At 34.2% G+C, this 24063-nt stretch overlaps 1 protein-coding gene across 4 annotated transcripts in view; it reads right to left on the bottom strand.

The window, feature by feature from the left end:
• Positions 1-24063, bottom strand: part of lysmd1 (LysM, putative peptidoglycan-binding, domain containing 1) — a 324645-nt gene that overhangs the window by 247651 nt on the left and 52931 nt on the right. Inside the window, exon 5 of one of the 4 annotated variants that reach the window (XR_015510648.1) lies at positions 20963-22923. The exons of the other annotated variants lie outside the window; for them this stretch is intronic. The gene's annotated coding sequence lies outside the window, so the exon portion shown is untranslated. Of the gene's footprint in view, positions 1-20962; positions 22924-24063 lie in introns of those variants that run through there. 4 annotated transcript variants of the gene reach the window in all.

Below are 24063 nucleotides of genomic sequence, written 5' to 3'. Positions count from 1 at the left end.
CGGAAAATAAAAAGTAAAATACAAATTTGATATCACCATCCCTAACATGTTTACATTTTCTCGTATGTGCTTCTGCAATATGCTTATTAATCGTTGAATTGTATCTTTAAAATCATACATTTCACAACAAATTAATTAAATCGACAGTTTACCACAAATCTTTTTTCATTACGGTTAATTTACTCACACTCAGGCCATAGAAGATGTTGGTGACTGAAAAAGTGGCCATCTTACATGACCATCTTAAATTTAAACAGTTCACCAAAAAAGAATTTGACTTGTTGAGATTGTGTTCTGTTGAGCACAAAAGAAGCTATTCTGAAGAATGTTGGTAAAATGCAACTATTGTCTAACATAGTTTTATTTTTTCTACTGTGGATGCCAATGGTTACAGATTTTCAGCTTTCTCCAAAGTACATCTATTGTATTCAACAGGAAAAAAAAACAACTCAAACTGGTTTAGAAAAACTCAAGGGTCAATAAATGATGGCAGAATATTCATTTTGAGTGAGCTATATATTTTACCATAAATGGCATGAATTTTTGTTCATTCGTTCATTTTCTTTTTGGCTTAATTGCACAATGTTGCTCTGAGGCAACACATGAAAAACTATTTAAGTATATAGATAATAACAAGTATCTTTTCTCAATCAAATATGCTTCTTCACATATCCATGCAGATATAATATAATATAATATAATGTAATGTAATGTAATGTAATGTAATGTAATGTAATGTAATGTAATATAATATAATATAATATAATATAATATAATATAATATAATATAATATAATATAATATAATGTAATCTAATATAATATAATATAATATAGTATAGGGTGACGCGGTGGCGCAGTAGGTAGTCCTGTCACCTCACAGCAAGAAAGTCGCTGGTTTGAGCCTCGGCTGGGTCAGTTGGTGTTTCTGTGGAGTTTGCATGTTCTCCCTGCATTCGTGTTGGTTTCCTCCGGGTGCTTCAGTTTTCCCCACAAGTCCAAAGTCATGTGGTACAGGTGAATTGGGTGGGCTGAATTGCCAGTAGTATATGAGTGTGAATGAATGTGTATGAATGTTTCCCAGAGATGGGTTGCAGCAGGAAGGGCATCCACTGCATAGAACATATGCTGGATAAGTTGGCGTTTCATTCCGCTGTGGCAACCCCAGAATAATAAAGAAACTAAGTCGAAAATAAAATGAATAATATAATATAATATAATATAATATAATATAATATAATATAATATAATATAATATAATATAATATAATATAATATAATATATTATAATATAATAATATTTTAAATATGTTAACTAAGTTAAATCTATCTTACATTCTGCTAGTAATGTGCTCAATCACTATGGGCTATGGTCCAAAAAATGGCTCTTTAGCCCCAAGAAGACAGATCGAATTCACACCCATCTCAAATTTTATTGGTCACCAACTTATTATTAGACTTTGTTTGTGATTTTTTTTTTAGTAAAGGGTGTTTTTGTGGGCCAAGAACTGGTTTGTTGCCTGAGGGCAACATGATAGAGGGTTTATACAAAAATGCCAATTCTTTTTTCAATTGTAAACGCCTCACTGTAATCAGAAATTCAGATTTGTCTAAACAATTATTTTTGTGCTAATCAAGCAGTTGATTGAGCTCAACTTGAACTGAATCATGGGCTGAGGTTTATTAGAAACACATTCACAGCAGCTCTAAAATGAGCCTGTTGCCGAAGTGATTTGAATCTGCGGGTTGGCCTTTGTTTTAGTCTGTGATTTGCATGTGCGGATAATCTAATATCCCTGTTCATGCTCCCCGGAGTCGCTCTGCAAGGACTGGCTGACCTTCCTCCACCTACTATTACTCAGCACTCACACACACGCACACTTAGACACACTATCTGTCGCTGGTGACAGCGGGAGGAATAATAGGGACACAATGATTGCTCCTCAGAGCAATGGATTTAAAGAGCTGGTTTTGAGGGGGAAAAGATTTCACCTTTCTCCATTACTAAGTCTGGTCAAGGGCACCTCAGACAAGTAACATTTTATACACTGCAAAACGTATTCAACAGCTTAACGTGATGATCTGACAGAAGGTTTCTAAAAGGTGCAGTTCATTATTTCAGAGACTGCAAAAAGGAGACGACCCCCATTCGGGCATGCAGAAGCTAGACTTGTATGTCTATAGCCTACAAAGGGAAGAGCGTTACCTTTAATTTTATGTGTCCTTGTTCCCATGTAATTATGCTTTAGGTACTGAATAGTAATTAATAGCATGTACTTATTATACGAGTTAGGGTTGGGAATGGGTTTTAATATGGGTGAACTGCATGTAATTATATATAATTTATTGTAATTAATGCAGTTATGCATTTAGTTCATGTGCACTGTAAAATAAAGTGTTACCAAAAAATTGATATGGAGTTTAATGTAAAGGTTGCAAAATTAAATTCTCACTTCACTCGCTCCCTTCAGCTTAGTGCCTGATTTATCAGGGGTCACCACAGCGGAATGAACCATATAGAATGGCATGGGTTTCTTTTATATGGTGGCAAATACCCTTCCTGCCACAACCCAACACACTAACATGTGTACCCCTTTGGTGAACCCCTAATGCGGGGAATGCACTCGCTCATCCACACTCACACACACTCATACTTTATGGCCAATCTAGTTTATACAATCTTTTCTTATGCCCACCTGTTTAACCAGAGGAAAATTGTTCAAAAGCAATGTTTATTTGCAATTTAATTTGCATAGTACATTCATTCATTTTCCCTGGGCTTAGTCTTTTTATTCATCAGGGGTCGCCACTACGGAATGAACCGCCAACTTATGCAGCATATGTTTTACACAGCCGATGCCCCTCCAGCTGCAACCCAGTACTGGAAAACACCCATAAGCACTCATTCACACACATACACTAAGGCCAATTTTGTTTATTCAATTTACATACACATGTCTTTGGACTGTGGGGAAACCGAAGCAGCTGAAGGAAATCCATGTTAAGGCAGAGAGAACATGCAAACTCCACAAAGAAATGTCAACTGACCCAGCCGAGACTCGAACCAGCAACCTTCTTTCTGTGAGGCGACAGTTCTAACCACTTAGCCACCATGTTCCTTATTTTATATGTATAGTCTATAATCGTATAATACAAAGCTAGATTTATTTGAATAAAAGTCCATTAAAAATAACTGTTGTTAAACTCTTTATTAAACTTATTGTAACTTATCAAATTTATAATATAGTACAATACTATATATATGATATACAGCTGATATACAAACGTATACATTATAAAATACATAACATTTTTAATTACTATATTAATAAGCAACTCTTGTAATATGTAAAAAGATATATTAAATGTGGATTATAACTGTATTGGTAACACTTACTAAAAGGTAGCATTTCTTGTGCAATACATTTGCTACAGTATTTAGTAACAGTCTGTTGCTCTTATCTGTGTTTATTTTGTTTTTTAAGGTTTAGAAAATAATTATTTTATATTCAATTTTTAACACAATAGTATTTTAGTGCAGTTCTCCTAGCCCTAACTTCTATAACTACAACTTTTTTTCAACTCTGCAACCTCAATTTATTTGTTTTCCAATACAGCAAAAATGTTCCAAGTGTCTAGAAACTAAATGTAAGCCTGCTCCAAAGCCCTCAAAGCTTCAGTTTATGTTGGAAATTTAATTTCCAACGTCATTGCTGAATTATCTTATAAAAGTATTTAATATCATACAATTGTAAATTAAATCCTTATTAGAATCTATTAGTAAACATAAAAATGAAATGATTGGTAAATGGCAAAGTAATTTTTATTGTCAGTTTATATTAAATAGCAAATGTTTTTAAAAAAAATGACATCTTTTGGGCTTTTTTGCATAACAATCTTTCAGAAATCATTCAAATTATTATTATTATTAATATTAGTATTATTATTATTATTATTTACTGATAAAAAAAACTTAATATAATGAACACTGTTGTTCAATGGCAAAGCTGTGCATTCGAAATGAACAAAATCTGTCCAGGCAGTGAACACCACACAGAAGAATACATCAATCGGAACACATCTAGAAAAAATAAATAAAAAATCAAGACCACAATGCTTTGCGTGAGAGAAATAACAGCCTCTTATGATTGATTAATCCCTCCCGCCAGCGCTGCCACAGGTGATTATGAGGGGATTGTGTTTTCATATGGCGGCCTGCTTCAGATTTAAAGGCATTAAAAATGTGAGGCCGATCGCGCGCGTGTTGGGGCTCGAGTGTGTGGCTCCACGGGCAGATGTGCTGGAATCGGTGTGTGCATTAAACCCACCTTGCTCATCCAGTCCACAACAGCTGCGGCCAAATGAACTTCACTAATGCAATTACAGAGCAGCTGTTGCATCCAGATAACACAAAGGTGCATAGGAGCCACCAAAAAGTGTGTGTGTACGCTTGTGTGTGTGGCGTCAGTAAACATACCCGCGCAAGCTGTGGCCCCAGCAGGACCGAAATTGGATTAGTGTCAGCCTTGATAAGAGGGAGGACAGTAAAGGGAAGAGTGAGAAATTGAAGAAAAGAGCATCGGCTGTAGTAATTTCATTTCCAGATCAGGTAGCTGAAGGTATAAAGGCACTGCTATGGTGCTCCAGTGCAGTAAATGGAATATTCATGCACTGATTGCTTCCCTCTCTCTCTCTTTCTCTCTCTCTCTCTCTCCTTCTGTCTGTCTTTGTCTGTGTTTCTTTCTTTGCACTCCTTATCCGTCCTGCATTGTGCTAGCTGTCATTCAGACACTGTAATCTTATTGTGTTTCTGCTTATGCCTCAGAGCTGTGAGATCTGCTGGAGTGAAGGGCCTGAAGGGAGGCTCTGGCCAAAACTAGTAATGGCTTTTTGGTTAGGCTGAGGGACTTACGGGTGTGTGTTTGGTGTTTGAGGTCTAGCTTAGCAAACGTTGTGTATTCTCAGCTGCTGGAAAGTCCAGGTTTAATGAATCACTAGCAGACAAATAGATGCAAATGCCGATATTAATGTTGCTTATTGGCAAGGAGCTGAAATGTCTTCTGGCATATCGAACTCTCACGTAGATGAAAACTGCTGCTCTCAATACTTTTGGTTGTTTCAAGGTGAAGTGTCACTTTCAGGTCACTAGCGGTAATGAAATTAATTAGAATAGACTGCTACTTTATAGAGATGACATATTTTTGCAGGGGGAAAACACTGTGAAATAGTAGAGGTGTAAAAATACTCCTGAAACCATAATCAAATTAAATGCTGGAGATAAAAAAGGTAACTTCTATATTACATAATTAGGGCTTGGCGACATTGCATAAAAATAATCACGATATCATGTTTCATATCTTTCAATATTGCTAATTATTTAATATATTTTACCATACATTTAGGTATATTATGATTTTTTTTATTACTAAGGCAAATAGTTTTAATATTCAAAAGCAAAAATATTTGAACAAAATATAATATTTATACAATAAAATAAACAAGTGTTACAGAGACTCTTAAACATAAATAAATAAATAAAAATAATAGATAAATAAAAAGTTACAAAGTGTCTTCAATGGTAAACTTAGATCAACATCTGTAAGGTGTCAATAATAATCATACAGTAAACCTCAAACTCTGTAAACAAATCAAATTATGATGATCTAATCTGAGCTTTCAAGTAAAGGAAACACTGCAGCAATACAGATTTTGAAGATGGATGACTACATTACCCCTATAAGCTAAACAATTTTTCTTATAGGGAGTTAGTGGCTAGGATGGACAAGAAAAGAAACCAAAAAGTCACTCTGGTGACATCCTTTTTTATTTACAATTTCCTCATTGCTGCTATACGGCACTCATTTGTGTGTGTGTTTTATCTTAACCTGAAGTGAAGAGCGCATGCTTTGTGTTTGTCTGAGGTAATTAGTCTGCCGTTATTACTGAAATGTGAATATTCCATAAAATGTGTGAAGCAGATTGGTTAGTTCTAGCGCTCTGGGCATTCGGAAAAGTTCAGATGCTTTTCAACTAGGTGTGCCTGGAAAATGTGTGAGCGTTAAGTGCATGCTGCTTGCACACCATGTGCATGTTGCTCCCATGTGCGCATCGCTCAGCAGCCACATTTTAATAAAACTATAGCTCTTCATACAGAAATATTGACAATGGTATTCAGTCAATAAATACCAATATCGATTTTATCACCCAGCCCTTTACACAATGCAGCTCAGGCAAGAATACATTAAGTTCTACTAAATTCAGGCTTGATACTGTAAGCTTTTTTGGCAAAAATATTAATTTTGTATTATGTAAATTTCCAACTTTAAATAAATCTTAAATAAATGTTTCTTGCGTTACCAAGAACTTATTTTTGTGAAGTTTCACAAAGCAATTTCGAGAGGAGCACATTATATGATCGACTGCAGCTGATCCTTATCAGCTAGCCAAGGGGTCACCAACCTTTTGGAAACTGAGAGCTACTTCTTGGGTATCGTTTAATGTGAAGGGCTACCAGTTTGATACAAACTTCCTAATAACAAATTTGCTCAATTTACTTTTAATTATATGTTGTTAATAATAAATGATATTCATCTATGTGAAGACACTGATCATGTTAATGATTTCTCACAATAGTTGTCAACAATGATTGGAAACAGATAAATATCAACCAATGCAAGTGTGATTTTAAAAGAATAGCTACAAAAAAATATTAGATGCAGCTTACAGGTATGTGGTGCTATGGTAAGCTAATTTTACAACAGGTCCACGGGCAACTCATGTTGGTGACCCCTGAGCTAGCCTATCGGATCATTCTAAAACTACAATAAATATCCTGCCTAAACTTCATTCCAAATCTTCGTTTTTCAAGATAAATGACTGTAAATAATGATGGGTTCCAATCCCTTCATGTTGTTCAAACACAAACCAATTAATTTAACTTAATACAGTTTATACAAATTGAAGTAGATTGAACAGTTGTAATTACACAAGGTGTAGTGCCTTGCAGTTGTATAACAACTGAGCAGAATTTTCTACTCAAAATGACAAATACACAAAAACATTGACTGTTACCATCATTGACTAATACGTACAAAGTATTGATTTTCCAAAATTTACTCTTCATCCAAAATCTTGCCAAAGAGCAATTAAGCATTTTTGAATTTTTACAAATACCTTACAATAAAATATTTTTATTTCGAGTTGCCAGTAATCAAGTCAAAAACCACTTGATTATTAGTCTGATTTTAGCATATTTTTATATATTGTCTTATATAGTATGTACTGAGATGCACCTAGGATAGCAGTGAAAACAAAACAAAAATCTAATGTGTGAAGTGATCAGTCACCTTTTTTTTCCAAATTGAAAATAAAATTCTAATAATGCAATACATGTATACAAGTCAACACATGTACATAAACCCCTTTAAACACATACTGTATATGCTCTCAAAAACATGCTTGATTGTTGTAACCCATTGTTTGGTTAAATAGGGTTTATCCCAACCATTGGGTTAAAACTGTTCAATTTAACAACAATTATTCCAATGCTGAGTTTGTCCACATTTGACCCAATTAACTTTCCTTCATTGTGCACTTCATTATTTTGTTTTTGCTACGTTTGCTATAAAGTGGCTCTATGTGACAACAGCAACTTTTGGAGACATTAAACTTTAGGTTTATAGCCTTCATTTAGTATTTACTTTTGTATTATGACTATTACAGAGTAACTATACTGTCTAGCAGCATATGAGGACAGTACATTGAGGATTTCTAAAAACAACGAGTGCAAAAAAAAATTAATTTTTTTAACCCAGTATTTTGTCTTTGGTACCACTTTGCAATATCAGTACATAAATAGCAATGTACTAATACAGTATGTCAACTAAACACTACTTTATTTGACCTAGTGATGAGTCAGGGCATCCATTAATCAAGAACTAACTTAACTACAAAGCAAGTCACATGAGTTCATGTGTGAACAATGGCTACCTTAATTGCTTGTTAGTACATTTTTGTGAATTAACGTATTAATTAACACTTTCATTTAAGCTAAATGTAGCCAGCATTAATTCCTGAGCTGTTAATATTTGTTTATGGGTTTGTTTACTTGGATGGGGCACACTATCATTAACTCATTCTTAACTATGAACTCCTCTGTTTAACTGTTCATTTGAATGTAGACAAAACTATTTTCTATTGTTTTTCAATGTTAACATGAAATAGATGGACATGCATGACTTTCATGACTAGAAATGCATTAATGATAATGTGCCCCTCCAAGTAAAACGATGACATAAACATGCATTAACATGTCACGATTTCATTTTAGTTACAATTAACAAACTTGTATTAACAAGATAATTAAGGCAGCCATTATTCAGACATGAACTCATGTTGTAGTTAATGATTAGCACATTCCTTAACTCATCGTTTGTATTTCATTTACATATTAGTACATTATTATTCATGTACTCTTATTGTTGTGTCCTCTTATAAGTAACTGAATGTCTTGTAAAACCTGAATTTGAACAAATACAGTAAATATCAACACTGTATGAACTATACATCCTGTGTTTTCAATGAATCAGCTGTTTGAACTAATCAGTTGAATTAATGATTTAATGACCAACACCATGACTTGTCACCACCTACAAAATGTCACTTTTTGCATTGACTCATTGTTAAACAAAGGTTCTTACACTGCTCTACATCTTACAATCAGAAAAGCAGCAATAATTTTATACACCACTAGTTAAGAGAAACAAGCTAATAATAAAAATTAAATGCTCAGCTCAAAATGCTGACAATAAGAAACTCTTACTTCTAAAAATTTCTATATCTCTCAAATAATTATTATGGAAAGCCGATTATGTGGATTTATGAAAGTCTTTCGCTGTGAAGTGCACTTAAGGTTGGAGGGAGAGATGAAGGGCAAAAGACTTTAGTGCATCAAAGATTCATCGCTCGGCTCACTGCTGATTGGCTCAGTGTCTGTTCGAGATCTGTGTTCAAGAACATAACTTGCCTCAGAGCAGGTGTTGAACCATAAAACATATTCACTTTCATTATAATCAAAATCAAAGGACCGGCTCAGACTAAACTTAAATATATCTGACCATCCACTTAAACCTACATTGCGAAAATGATAGTGTTCCTGTGATCTGATAATGGATTTGTAAAAACACTATCAAAACGGATTGTACAGAGAGTTTTGTCTGTTTAAAGGTGCCCTAAAAGGAAAATATGGGTATACCTATTGGCATAGTCAAATAATACGAGTTCAGTACATGAAAATGGCCTTACTGTTAGCCTCAAACATCATTGTTTCCTCCTTCTTTTGTTAATACCATGAGTGTAAAACCTTCCGGTCAATTGGAAAATTCAGACCTGACGAGCTTCCGTGTCATCAGGAGATCAGCAGTCAAAACATAGACTGATAAGTTGCACACGAGTTTACAATATACACCCCTCATTGAGATTACAGTACAACAATGATCTACCCTTATTTTTAAGTGTATCAGAATTTTATTAAAATTTACTCTGTTTGCGGGAGTATTATTCTGAAGACATGAGAGCTACAAAAGTCAAAGTCAGCGCATCAGTTCGTCAAGTCATTACTACGCAATGACTTGACCAATCATCACTTTATAGCTTGTCAGAATGAAAAATGCAGGATATACAGATTAAAAATTCATTTTTAATAATAAAAAATTACCTTTTTTCTATTTTTCATTTTTAATGTGGAATTTGCAGCATATGTTTATAGGTAACACTTTACAATAAGGTTTATTAGTTAATGCATTTACTAACATTAGCCCCTTTCACACAGTGATACCGGTAAATATCCGGAAAATTTCCGGAACGACTTTACCGGTATATTCTAAAAAGCGCTGTTCACACAGGCGAGGACGTTACGGAAATTTTCAGGAAAAGAGCATTCACACATCCATTCCAAAATACTAGTAAATTCTGACATCATTCACCACAAATGCTTTAAACGGCTGCGCTTGTATTTGTAAACATTTGACTAAATTACAAACTCTGTGGATGATCAATATTGTGAACAACTTTCGCAGGATCACTTTCACATGTCGAGATGTTCATAATATGTGCGTGTGCAGGTGCTCACAGGCTGTTTCACAGGCACACGCAAAGCTTGAAGGTAAACAAACAACGGCTTATCATCAGCATCTCATCGATGATTATTTACACAGTTGGCATTAAGAAGAACATATAAACGTAATCTGACTAACTTCTAGCAGCTAAATGTGTCTGGAAAAATATTCAAAGGCTTTTATTCTCACAAACCGCGTGGACGTAAATGCATCTGACTGTTGTGATTGGCTAAAGCAGACATCTCACGTCCGCACGTTCTAGACGTGCACGCGCTTATTACGGTAATCTTCCTTCTGTATTCACACAGCGCAGCATTCCGGCAAATTGCCGGTAATGTTACAACTTCTCTTTCCGGAAAATAGCCAGAACGAATTTACCGGTATTTTCAAAAAGGACCTGTTCACACATACAACCTTTCCGGAAAATTGCCGGCAATAGGTCTGTATGTGTGAAAGGGGCTATTATCTGAACAACACTTGTACAGCATTTATTAATCATAATTGAACATTTACTAATGCATTATTAACATCCAAGTCTATGCTTGTTAACATTAGTTAATGCACCATGAGTTAACATGAACTAATAATGAACTACTGTATTTTCATTAACTAACGTTAACTAGCATGAACAAATACAGTAGTAAATGTATTGTTCATTGTTTGTTCATGTTAGTAAATGCATTAATTAACATTAACTAATGAACCTTATTGTAAAGTGTGACCTGTTTATAATTTGAGGTAACAAACACATGTAGACTGTGTTTAATGCATGTTTAAGCATCATATCCAGCTCTTACAGCAATTTTTCTAAAATCAATTAACAACAATACACTTAATTAAATGTCCTTCGTTTATGCAGAGGTTCATATTAATTCCAGGTGGTTCTCATTATAGGTTCATTACAGGTAAAACTAGGTTACTCTGATGATTTATATTAGATAGCTCAATCATTTCTATCCAAGTAAAATAAACTTCTGCCCCACTTAGGTTAAAATTATTTAACAAGGCATCTACACCATTTTTCAAAATTTTTTTGCATGCGTTTATTTTAGAGTACATCATAAACATCATGAATTTAGTTTGAGAAATACAAGGTCTAAATGATTTGTTTGAGTACAAAAGGTTTGAGCTTTGGTTCATTAAAGTCAAATATTTATCTATTTTTGTTGCATTGAACAATAAAATCAGTCATTTTCTGTGCTTCTGAAATATCTGTATTTTAACATTTCAGGTTGGCAAACAGACCTGAGCGTGTTGCAGCGATATTCCTGTTATACTACTATATAATGATATTTGCACAGCTCAAACTTTCAATTTATATAAGACCTAAATGTTTAATCAAGAGCCATGGGCATTCATTTTGATTTGTGGATGTAATTTGGACTCTTTGATGTTTCTAGGCTATTTTAGCTTTCATAAACAGTATGAAATTTCAAACATAAATAGTTTGTACCTAAACAAATGGAGGAGACACTCTATAACTTTCAACTCATTTGTGTTCATCTGAAAATACCACCCAATTTTACCAAAATATACTTATAACAATTAACAAAGACACCTAAAGAGGAATGTGTAGATATTTCACAGGAGCTTGGTCTATCCTATTTTTCATGCATTTATTCATTTTCAGTGTCAATTGTCATTTATTAATGTGTTCAGCTAATAACTTTTGTATGAGTACTATCATTTTTACTACACATCAATATTTTGGGGGGCGAGAATAATGGCTTTTTTATTTACAATTTTTTAACCATTACAAAGTCTGCAAAATGTAATAATAACATAACACAACATAATATAAATCAACATAATATTATTAAAACAAATACTCTTGTTCTCTTATATATTCATGTACTAATATTAATATTAATACTAATATTTATGAAAATATTGTTACACATATTTTAAAGCTCTTTTAAAGCTTTTAAAAGGATGATTCTTTATGACACTTAATGAGCCAAAGGGTTTTATTTAGCACCTACATGACTTTAGTTTGGTACTGTTTAGAAGAATATTATTTTCTTACCGTGTACTTTAATATTTCATTTTACTTGCTGTTTCTTTGTAATTGCTTTTGAAATGTACTTATTTAAGTAAAATTAGCTTGATCAAATTTTTTTTAATGAAACTTCTACTAACATTGATTTTTCTCCATCAATTGAAAGCACAGAACATATGCAACACAGATTCATTGGAAAAGCATCAGCCTACATTTTAGTGTAACCACAATAAAACTTAAGTAAACATGCATTTGACTGCAGTTTTAGGTAAAAGGAATGCTGCAGGGTAGTATAAAGTCAATAAAATCACATATTATTTATAAATAAAGGATTATATTTATGCAGTTCTTTACAAAACTCCAAATAAATACCACAAAACAATGTAATGGTGTCTATGACTTATAAACAAATATGTTTACCCCATCTATATCTCTATGGACAACTGTTTTGGTGTGTTCACTTGGTCAGTAGCTCCCTTTGTTTGGTGTTGCAACGCAGAAACCTCATGATTTGCTTGTTTGTTTGTTGCCAAATAAGCAACTTATGGCTATTTTATGGCAAGATTAATATAAATAAAACTATATTAAATGTTATTCATTCATTCATTTTCTTGTTGGCTGGTCGACACAGCGGAATGAACCGCCAACTTATAAAGCACGTTTTTATGCAGCGGATGCCCTTCCAGCCACAGCCCATCTCTGGGCAGTGGGGAAACCGGAGCACCCAGAGGAAACCCACGCGAACGCAGGGAGAACATGCAAACTCCACACAGAAACACCAACTGAGCCGAGATTCAAACCAGCGACCTTCTTGATGTGAGGCGACTGCACTACCTACTGCACCACTGCTTCACCCATATTAAATATTAATAACCACTCAATAATGCATTAAGAGAATTTACAAAAGAAAAAAAACTGAAACATTTTACATAAAAAAAAAAACATTTGATATGCTCTTTCAGTTCAACATATGATAAATAACTCAAAATTATTTATGGGGATACACTTTTTAAAACATTCGTCAAAGTGCTCTCAGTATAGAAATCTTGTCTAATCGTCTTTTAAATTTAACATTATAATAAAACATATTTTATAGTGAGAAAACTTTTATAGTGGATGCATGGTGGTGGTGCATCATTCTTCAGTAAATACAAATGTTGAGTTTGATGAAGCAAGGTTCCACAAAAGAGATAAAACTCATGTAAAATTTACGTAAAACTACATGGTTGCAATGCACTTTTCTCTTACATTTGCCTTTGAAAACACTATTGGTTGGGTTTAGGTAAGAGCTTATATCAATAGTTCACTTGACGATCTGTATGACAAGCCTCATCATCTTGTGGACATATACAAGGATATGTATCTGAAACATATATCTGAATTACAAAAATGTAGGCAGTGCCCTCTAGTGGATTTCTCACCTGAAAAGTGCAACAAATCAAAATCAAGCCTGCTACCTGTTCATTTCAGCAATCTGGCATCCATCAACCCAATAAGAAACATTCTGACTTGATATGTAACATTTTTAGTTTACCTTTATTTATTATTTTTTTTGTGAAACTTCTACTGAAATCAGATTTTTTCCAGCAATTGAATGTGCAATTGAAAGCACAGATCATATTGCATACTGGTAATCTGATTTGCACAACGCTGTCTGCTACATGTCCATGTCATCAATCTGATATCCATTAAACCAATATGAAACAATCTGACTTGATGTGTAACGGCGATATAAATCAAAACAATGCCTGGTTCCCATTTTTCAAAAAGCCTGCCAGATAAATGTCAAGGTCACACCAACCTCTCGGAATCAATACTATTATCAATAATTTCATTAAAAGCACAAGATGAAATGTCTGCGCATCTCAAAGCGGTAAAAAATGTTCGCTCTTACCACACGACATCACCGAAAGATCAACCCATGAATATGAAACAGGCATTTTGGCTTCCGAGTTGGAAGTGAAGTGATCATAGCTGTTTTAACTGCGCTTGTGGTTAGACATGAACCCGTGTGGCCGCAGATAAAATTATGCCATTGATAGAAAAGAACATTAAGGTCTCTGTGAGGATTGTGAATTGAGAGAGGGTAAAAGAAAGAAAGAGGAGAAATAGGAAACAGGCGCAGACGGGTATTCAGAATTCAGCTATGGGGCATAATGGCTTAGGGCTCGTCTGCCAAGAAATTTCCATCTCCACAACGTGTGAATTATCCACATTGCCTTTGTATGGTCACGTTCCTATTAAATAAGCTGCAGACTCAATCCTATCTACAGGGACCACACAAATGATTTGCCAAATAGTGAGTTCATATTTGAAAATGTGGCAATATTTCCGTGAAGTCATTCTGGTGGTAAATACGCACTCTCATTAAATTAACATTTATGAGTGAATACATATTAGACATGATGGGGGTATTTGCATTCCTCCCACCGACTACTGGTCCTGAAAGAGTCTGGCCTTATTATGCAGGAAATCCATCAGTGTCAGACCACAGGATGTGCCGCCATGTACATGCATTAGTAATATTTCTGACTGTAATGTAAACATGATTCATCCATCATTCAGTAGCAACACACATGCGTGCTGCTGACAAACATAAAAGCAGGTCACTATAAAAGCACACAAGTTCAGAGTAAAGGCCAGGTCAATCACAAGCAGAGTATCTTTAAAGATAAAGACAGCTGTAACTATATTAGCATTCAAACCAATGCACAAAATCAAAATGTTTATTATAAGATGGGCAGCTCTGCATTTTGTAACAGCATAGTAGTCAAGTTACTTCAGTAAATATGCACAGACAATACTAGACAATAAACAGAAGGAACTGTGGGCATATAAATAACTAAACAAGACACAGGTGAACATAATCAACAAGTAACCATACAATTAAACTAAGCAATAACTAAGGACACATCCTTGTAATTACTTATTTACTTAAATTTGTAATTACTTACTAATTATTTGTAAATTGGCTATGCACATTTTGTACATGAAATACAACATGATATTTTAAACTCTAAATCTACAAAATGACCAACAAATATGATGTAAGCTAAATTGCTACACATATGGGAACAAAAATTGGGGCGTTTAATACATAAATGTCACTAAATTTACTGTCAGTATAGATGCATGTATTGACATCTATTGTGCCCACATGATTTCTCATTGACGCAACCCTAACTTTGAAAATCATTGATTCATTCATTTTCTTTTCAGCTTAGTCCCTTTATTAATGTGGGTTCGACACAGCGGAATGAACCCCAAACTTATCAAGCACGTTTTTACACAGCGGATGCCCTTACAGCCGCAACCCATCACTGGGAAACATCCATACACTCTCATTCACACACATACACTATGGACAATTTAGTTTACCCAATTCACCTACAGTATACTATGTCTTTGGACTTGTGGGGGAAACCGGAGTACCAAAAGAAATCCATGCGAACGCGGGGAGAACATGCAAACTCCACACAGAAATTCCAACTGACCGAGCCGAGGCTGGAACCAGTGACTTTCTGGCTGTGAGGCGACAGCACTACCTGCTGCACCACCGCGTCTTCAATTCCAGAAAAATTAGTTGTTGTTTTTTTAATATGACTTGAATGCATCATAACAATGGTCAAGTTACTTTAGCAAATATGCACAGACAATAGTAGACAATAAACACAAGGGACTGTGGGCATATAAATACAACTAAACAAGACACAGGTGAACATAATCAATGAGTAACCATAGAATTAAACTAAGCAAGGACACAGGGACTAACTCCTCCAGAGAAGTTTGTAATTACAAGTTTGCTATGTACATTTTGTTCAGGAAATTCAACATTATTTTTAACTCTACATCTACAAAATCAACATGTGGTGTATGTAAAATAGTGATGTATGTAGTAACTAAAAAAATTTTATTTCACAGAAACAATTGACCAAATTTTCTGTCAATATAGATGCATACTGTATATTGATATCCATTGTGTCTGACATGTTTTCTCATTGGCACAACCCTAACTTTGTAACACAGGGTTTTAAAAATCCCATTTATATCCCATAAATGCAAGTTTTTATTTTTCAATATGACTTGAACGCATCAATACACTGGTCAATTTTTTAGCAAATATGCACAGACAGTACTGGACAATAAACAGAAGGAACAGTGGCCATTTAAATACAACTAAACAAGACACAGGTGAACATAATCAATGAGTAACTATATAATTAAACTAAGCAATAACTATAGACACAGGGACTAACTCCTTCTAAGAAGTTTGCAATTAATACTGTCCAAAATGCTGTCAATATAGATGCATACATTGTAGGGATGCTAAAAATAATCAATTAACCGTTAACCGAAAGGGTGCGTTTGTGACCGATTAATGCCGATTAATCAGTTAATCGATTAAAATTATTATTTTATATATTTTTAGTTTGGCTGCATAAGGGGCCGATTGAATGCGCCTTTGCGTTAAGAGGGGCATCTTTTGCACGCGGCTCATCCCAGAGCAGCAGTTTGTGTTGTCAAGACAACTACAGAGAACTTCTAAAGAGTTTGGTTTCCGCTACATTCATTCTTCCATGGCGGGGAACAAAATGCATCCCGCCACGGCTACATACCCATTCAAAACATTCAGTTATTGTTGTTGTTGTTTTTAATAGCGGATTATAATCACATCAAAACGTATTAAAAGGTAAGTGGATTAAAACAGCGCAAACTTTTCTGTAACCGTATAGTGCTGTGCGGTATTGTTTAATCCTTTGGGGTTACGTGCTGACTGACTGACTGACTGACTGACAGGTGCGCGATGCATGAGGTCAGCAAACACGCAGAAGCTTTCAGTTTAGATGAACACAGTTTCTATAGTTATACTTTATTTATAGATAAAGTATGACTCTGCATATAATCACTCTATCTTGCTGGAGTTTATAGCCGTTTCGCTTTACTTCAGGATGCATTATTGCCGCTCTGAAGGTCTAATCGCTGTTTTAAGTTATCCAGAGCTGGATGAATGTACAAATCTTGAATATCATAATATTATTAAATATTACAATTTTATCAACATATACAGCAACCCTTTTGCACAATCGATACCCAGCTGATTCAGTCGTTTCATAAGAGGACCGCGCTTCTTCTCTTCTTTTTTCCGTGTCAACATATAAAGTCAGGTGCGCCTCGCGTTTTTGGAATGAAAAAAGCACGTTAGCTGTGGTCGGCCACTTGTTCAACTGCGGGACGATAACGTATAACCCGTGCCTACAGACACATTTGCCAAAGAAGCAAAATGGAAGAAGAATATTGCTTGAAACAGACGTGTTGATGCCAAAAAAAGCGCTATTGTTGACCTGGATCTGCATCATAAACGCAACAAATAGGCTTTACCTTTTATTTTACAGGTTATAAAGCATGTATGCACATTAATGCAATATCATATTTAAACGACAAAACTGTTTACAAAAAGTCAACATATGCACGCGTGTTGTTGTCTTTTCATTACGCAGCGCGCGCACTTGAGCCGCGATGGAGAGAAAGGAAACCACGTCAAGACATAATCTTTAAAATAATGATTTCTATTAAAAATGTAAAAAGGTTTTGTGATTATAATAATACAAGCGACATTAAATGAATGCATATTTTCCGTGGAGCGAGCGATTTGAAGAAGTCTGCTATTTTATTTGACGGAAGACAAAAATATGATTGGAAAAAAAACAGCCTATGCCGGTTATTAAAAAAAATCAGTCAGTGTTTTCGATTTGTAATATAAATTAATTATTTAAGTGGAAAATAATTTAGGGCAGTCCTATTTATTTTATTTATTTTATTTAGTTTATTCTGTTCTTCTGTGCTAAACACTGCAGGTGCGTGAAAATGCTCTGTTGTATTGTTCTATTATTAATATGCTAGCATATAAAAATAAATCAGTATTTTATGCAATATTTGTTTAATATAAAATTAATAGTAATCTGACCAGTTAACCGTTAATAACCGATTAATGAGCGGCGGTTGTCGGTTAGCAAAATTAACCGAAATGAGCATCCCTAATACATTGACATCTATTGTGCTGACATGATTTCTCATTGACGCAACCCTAACTTTGAAACTATGCATTTTAAAAATCTCATGTATATCCAATAAATATGAGTTTTTGTTTTTTCAATATGACTTGAAGGCATCATAACACTTCTCAAGTTACTTTAGCAAATATGCTCAGACATTACTGAACAATAAACAAAAGGGACTGCGGGCATGTAAATAACTAAACAAGATGCAGGTGAACATAATCAATGAGTAACCATAGAATTACACTAAGCAATAACTAAGGACACAGTGACTCCTGAGAAGTTTGTAATTACAAGCTGGCTATGTCATTTTGTAAATGAAATTCAACATGATTTTTAACTCTACATCTAAAAAATTATCAACATATGTATGTGATGTAAGCTAAATTGCTAGATATTTTATAGTGACTAAAAAAGTTGTATTCATAAAAACATTTAACCAAATTTACTATCAATATAAATGCATATTTACATTTAGACATTTACATTTAGGCATATAGCTGAAGCTTTTATCCAAAGCGACTTACAAATGAGGACAAGGAAGCAACTTACACAACTATAAGAGCAACAATGAATAAGTGCTATAGGCAAGTTTCAGGTCTGTACAGTCTAAGAAGGAAAGTATTAGTAATATTTTAGTATTTTTTTTTTTTTTTTGACTACAGTTAGTGGTTTATCCAGAGAGGCAATTGATAGATTAGAAAGTGAAGTGGAGACTAAATAGTTGAGTTTTTAGTCGTTTCTTGAAAACAGCGAGTGACTCTGCCGTTCTGATGCAGTTAGGGAGTTCATTCCACCAACTGGGCAAGTTGTATATTGACATCCATTATGTCTGACATGATTTTTCATTGACACAACCTTAACTTTAGTTACTTTAACAAATAAGAACAGACATTAAACGGAAGGAACAGCGGGAATTAAAAATAACTAAACAAGACACAGGTAAACATAATCAGTGAGTAACCAAAGAATTACACTAAGCAATAAGGACAGAGTGACTCCTGAGAAGTTTTTAATTACAAGTTGGCTGTGTGTATTTTGTACATGACAGTCAACATGATTTTTAAATCTACATCTACAAAACGTGTATGTGATGTAAGCTAAATTGCTATTTTTTTTCTAGCAACTAAAAAATGTTGCTATTCATTTTTTTTTCAATGTGACTTCAACACATCATAACACTGGACAAACTAATTTAAAATAAAAATAAAAAAACAGAAACCTACTGAGGCTTAATTATGTTGTCAATCGCTTTAAATGTTCACTCTCTTTAAAGCAGGATGGATTCAGAAAGGTTGTCAAACGTTTCTGAGGAAAAAGCTGTTCTAACAATATTGATCATGTGCTTTTATCAAAGTTGTGTGGTTTGAACTTTTTTTTCATTCAGAGTTTCAGAATTACATCTTCATAAAGATACGTAAGATCTTTACAACCGTTGGATGCTGAAAACAGCTTGAAGCATGTCAGTCTTTATATTGTTCAATCTCTCTTACTTGATTACTTACGAAACAAATCGATAAAATGTCTTATGTAATTCTTTAACCTACCATAAGAATAAAACAGAAATTCTGCAGAGGGTTTTAGAGCATTGGCTTTAGAACCATGAGCATGCTGTCCTCCCACACATCCATGCACGCGCATTCGCATATGCTGTTTTCAACCTCCACACACACATACGGAAGCAGGGTTCCTCTGAGACCTCCCGATTTGCCTCACAGATAGACTGACATGGGATTTACGGAAGATTTCGGCACAAAGCTGAAATGCTAATGCAAACAAATGATCGAGGTATTTGTTATGCATAATCCTCAGAGGCAGGAGTAAAAGTACCTCTCTATGTTGAAAACGAGGGAAGATTCTGGAGACAATGCATCCAAAGAATTAACTTGAAGATAAGTTTGCATGAAGAAGCAACAGGGGCTAGTTGTCACACAGTTTAGTGAATATTAAGTATTGGTGTATGGGTTATGTTTAAAAGATAAGTTACAAACCTGAAAATGACCTCTATTAATAGAATAATATCAATATAATCAATATAGTCACTGAGTGGATCTATATTGAAAACTTTGAGAGAATCTATAAAAAAAAATACAATGGGATTCAAAAAGAAGTTATTAGCAACATTTATTTTTTCAAAAGAAAGATCATTATGTTTACTCAATTGCTTTCTTTAAAATGTGTTTATTTATTGCTTGTGTCTTGTATATCTATATCTATATCTTTATATCTATACATGATTTGAACGCATCATAACACTGGTCAAGTTACTTTAGCAAATATGCACAGACAGTACTGGACAATAAGCGGTAGAAATTGTTGGCATTTAAATAACTAAACAAGACACAGGTGAGCATAATCAATGAGAAACCATAGAATTAAACTGAGCAATTACTAAGGACACAAAGCTGAAATGTTAAGGTACAGTATTTGTTATGCATAATCCACAGAGGCAAGAGTAAAATTACCTCTGTTGAAAATGAAAAAAGATTACAATGCGTCCAAAGAATGAACTTGACTATAAGTTTGCAAAAAGAGGCAACTGGAGCTAGTTGTCAGTTTAGTGAATATTTAGTTTTTGTGTATAGGTTTATGGTTAAAAGATAAGTTACAAACCTGAAAATAACCACTATTAATAAAATTATACTAATGTAATCAATATATTCACTGAATTTTTTTTCAAAAGGAAGGTAATTATGGTTTTAAACAACATATTTAGGTTTACTCAACTGCTTTCTTTAAAATATGTGTTTATTTAATGCTTGTGTTTAAGTATATTCTTTTTCTTTTTTTTTTGGCTTTATAGATAGACACTTTACATTAGTTAAGTCAATGTTTAAAATCTGAAAATAACCCTTTGTTTAACATTTTTAGAGATTACAGACTTAATATAGCTTGATTTGTTTTAATATGTTAATAATTCATTTTTTCTCAACTCATCCCAAAGTTCAATTTAGCTATCTTCGCTCTTTCAAAATTAGTGTTTACAGTGTGCATGTGATAAAAGTAATATTCAAAAAATCCTATAACATTTATTTCAGATTAAAAGACCCAATTCACTGAAAACACTCCAAACATTAGGCCAACAAATACATGAAATGCAACCATTTTGTGCATAATTACTAATCTTAAAACATGATAATTTGTACTTTAAATGAAATGTAATGGGCTATATGCACACAGACTTTTATTTTTCATCCAGGCACCCCAAGGGCTTCCGGTGAACTGTCTTTCCATTACAAAGTTGTCACATTTAAGATCTGATTTCTTTTGTTCAAGTTGTTATGCTTGAACAACTAAATGAATGGTTAAGTCTATTTAGCTGAATGTATTGTAATTACATTACAACATCCATACTGAAAAAACAACCTTGTGAAATTGAAAATAGTCAGATTAAGCTTTTACCGGAAGTTTATCATAAGCCTTAAAACTCAAGCTATGCATAGATCCTATTAGTTTTGTTTAAATTCCAGTAATATTTATTATGTTCTCTTGTTTGCTCAGTTGCCCAACATCTAATAGTCACTGTAAACGGTCAAATAAAGTAGCATTAAGATTATTTTTTGACCTGCTGTATCCGACAGGTATGCCGTGCACTCATACAGACAGACAAATAAGTACACTAAATAAACAACAATAAGTGGTAATGGGACTTCATAGTTCATATCACCCCCTTTTCCCTCCAAATACACTACAAGCCAGAATATGTGAGAGATAAAGGCTGATAGGTGCTGGGAAGGTTGCGCTGGGTGACTGGAAACAAAGACATGCTAATTATTGGGCTTGTGAAGGAACTACAAGAACACAATTCACGCTTCTCAGGTCCGCTCCACACACACCACTAATTGCACTGTCAAGCGCTCACACTTCCGCGTATGCTCATATGTCACAGGCAAGCACACTCAGACACGTATACAAAAACATAATATACATGATAAACATGATGCAAGCCATTTATTTGTGTTGCAAGGCGAAGATAATGAGTCGTTTGAAAGTAAAGGGCAACAGCCGAGACGTTTTGCTGCTTTTAGTGCATGGTCAATAGAGTTAAGACCATGCACCAATAGTGGCCCCTAGCGGATACCGAGAGAAACGCGTGTAAAAGATACAAAATATCAGCTTTAGGTGTTGTTTCTAGTTATATTTTGAGGAGAGATTTTTTGTAGATATTTGTTTTATCTAAAATCCATGGATCCATCCAAGTGTTGACATCTGTGCAATCTAAAGGCCTATATCAATCCTGAAAAATCAATCCTAAAAATCTTGTAAAATACAGTATTTAAAGTACGTTTAGTATTTTCTTATAAACAAAGATAGAGATTTTTTTTTTTTAAAATAGGAGCCACTCGTCTATAACAATTTATATAACACTATAGTAGTGCTCTTTACTCATCTTTATTTCCTTATCCAATATGTTTTTGAGGTTTTTAAAAGTGGCAGAGTCCTGACAATCAGCTTGTCAATAAAAAAATTAAGTTTAATAAACATAATAAAGCATGTCTTGATGAAAACTTTTGGTAGTTTGTGGTTACTGGGGTTTAACTACAATGACTAAAATCAATAATTACTGTATAGATTGGGGGTGACACGGTGGCTCAGTAGTAAGCACTTTCACCTTACATCAAGAAGGTCACTGGTTCAAGTCCCAGCTGGGTCAGTTGGCATTTCTGTGTGGAGTTTGCTCTCTACACATCTGTGCACATACTGCGATCCATTCGGAAGGGCTCATCCTTATGCTGTAATCTCTGGAGTGCCATCTTCAAAGGGATAAAAGGTGAAAGGGTCACACAAGCTTCTTTTTGGTACACATTTCTGGGTGATCTTAATGAGACATTCAAGTGCCTTCGTTGCAACCACAAAACACACTTGGAACACACTCATTGTGCTTGTGTTTATTTATAATTTCCAAGTATTTTATAATTATTTTATGTATAACTCTTTGTAGGGGCGACACAGTGAGTGGTTAGCACTGTCGCCTCAGAGCAAGAAGGTTGCTGGTTCAAGTCCCAGTTGGCATTTCTGTGTGAATTGTTTGCATGTTCTTCCTGCATTCGCGTGGGTTCCGTGCTTTTGTTTCCACCACAGTCCAAAGACGTGGTATAGGTAAATTGAATAAAACTAAATTGCCCATAATGTATGTGTGAATGAGTGTGTATAGATGTTTTCCAGTGATGGATTGCAGCTGGAAGGGCATACGTTGTGTAAAACATATGCAAGATAAGTTGGCGGTTCATTCCGCTGTGGCGAACCCTGATGTATAGGGACTAAGCCGAAGTAAAGGGACTAAGCCGAAGGAAAATAAATGGATGATTCTATAGACTGGATGTAAACATTTCATGTACTGTACTTATAAAAGGTTAACCTTCAGTTATCTATCATTGGTTATTTATTAATAATAATAAAAACATAGAGAGCTTAGAAATAGTCAATTGCAAATGCTAAAAGTTTTCTTTAAACATTAGAGTATAGAAATTTGCAGTTTCATAAAATACAAAAAAAAAATTGTATGTGTGTGTGTGTGTGTGTGTGTGTGTGTGTGTGTGCGCGTGTGTGTGTATGAGGGAGAGAAAGAGAGAGATGATTGAATGCAGATTCAGTAAAGTATTAAAACTCATGTGTCACAATAAAATTGCAACAGTTTATGACTAGGTTTCATATATAGCAACCTTAAGCAACCTTTGTGCACCTTAAGAACATAATTTTAATTACCACTACTGGTCAAAAGTAGGTTTTTATCTTTTTTTTTAAGATAATTATTCATCAAGGCGGCATTTATTAAATGCAAAAATATTTTTAAATAATTACTAATTGTATGAAGTTTCAAATAATTATTATTTTAATAATCATTGCTTTTATTACTATTACCATTAATAATAATAATAATAATAACAATTAAT

Source organism: Danio rerio, chromosome 16 (assembly GCF_052040795.2).
Source record: "Danio rerio strain M-AB ecotype USA chromosome 16, GRCz13ab, whole genome shotgun sequence".
NCBI classification, from domain to species: domain Eukaryota; kingdom Metazoa; phylum Chordata; class Actinopteri; order Cypriniformes; family Danionidae; genus Danio; species Danio rerio.
Note: the sequence above shows the minus strand (reverse complement) of the source record. Positions and strands in the feature narration are given on the sequence as shown.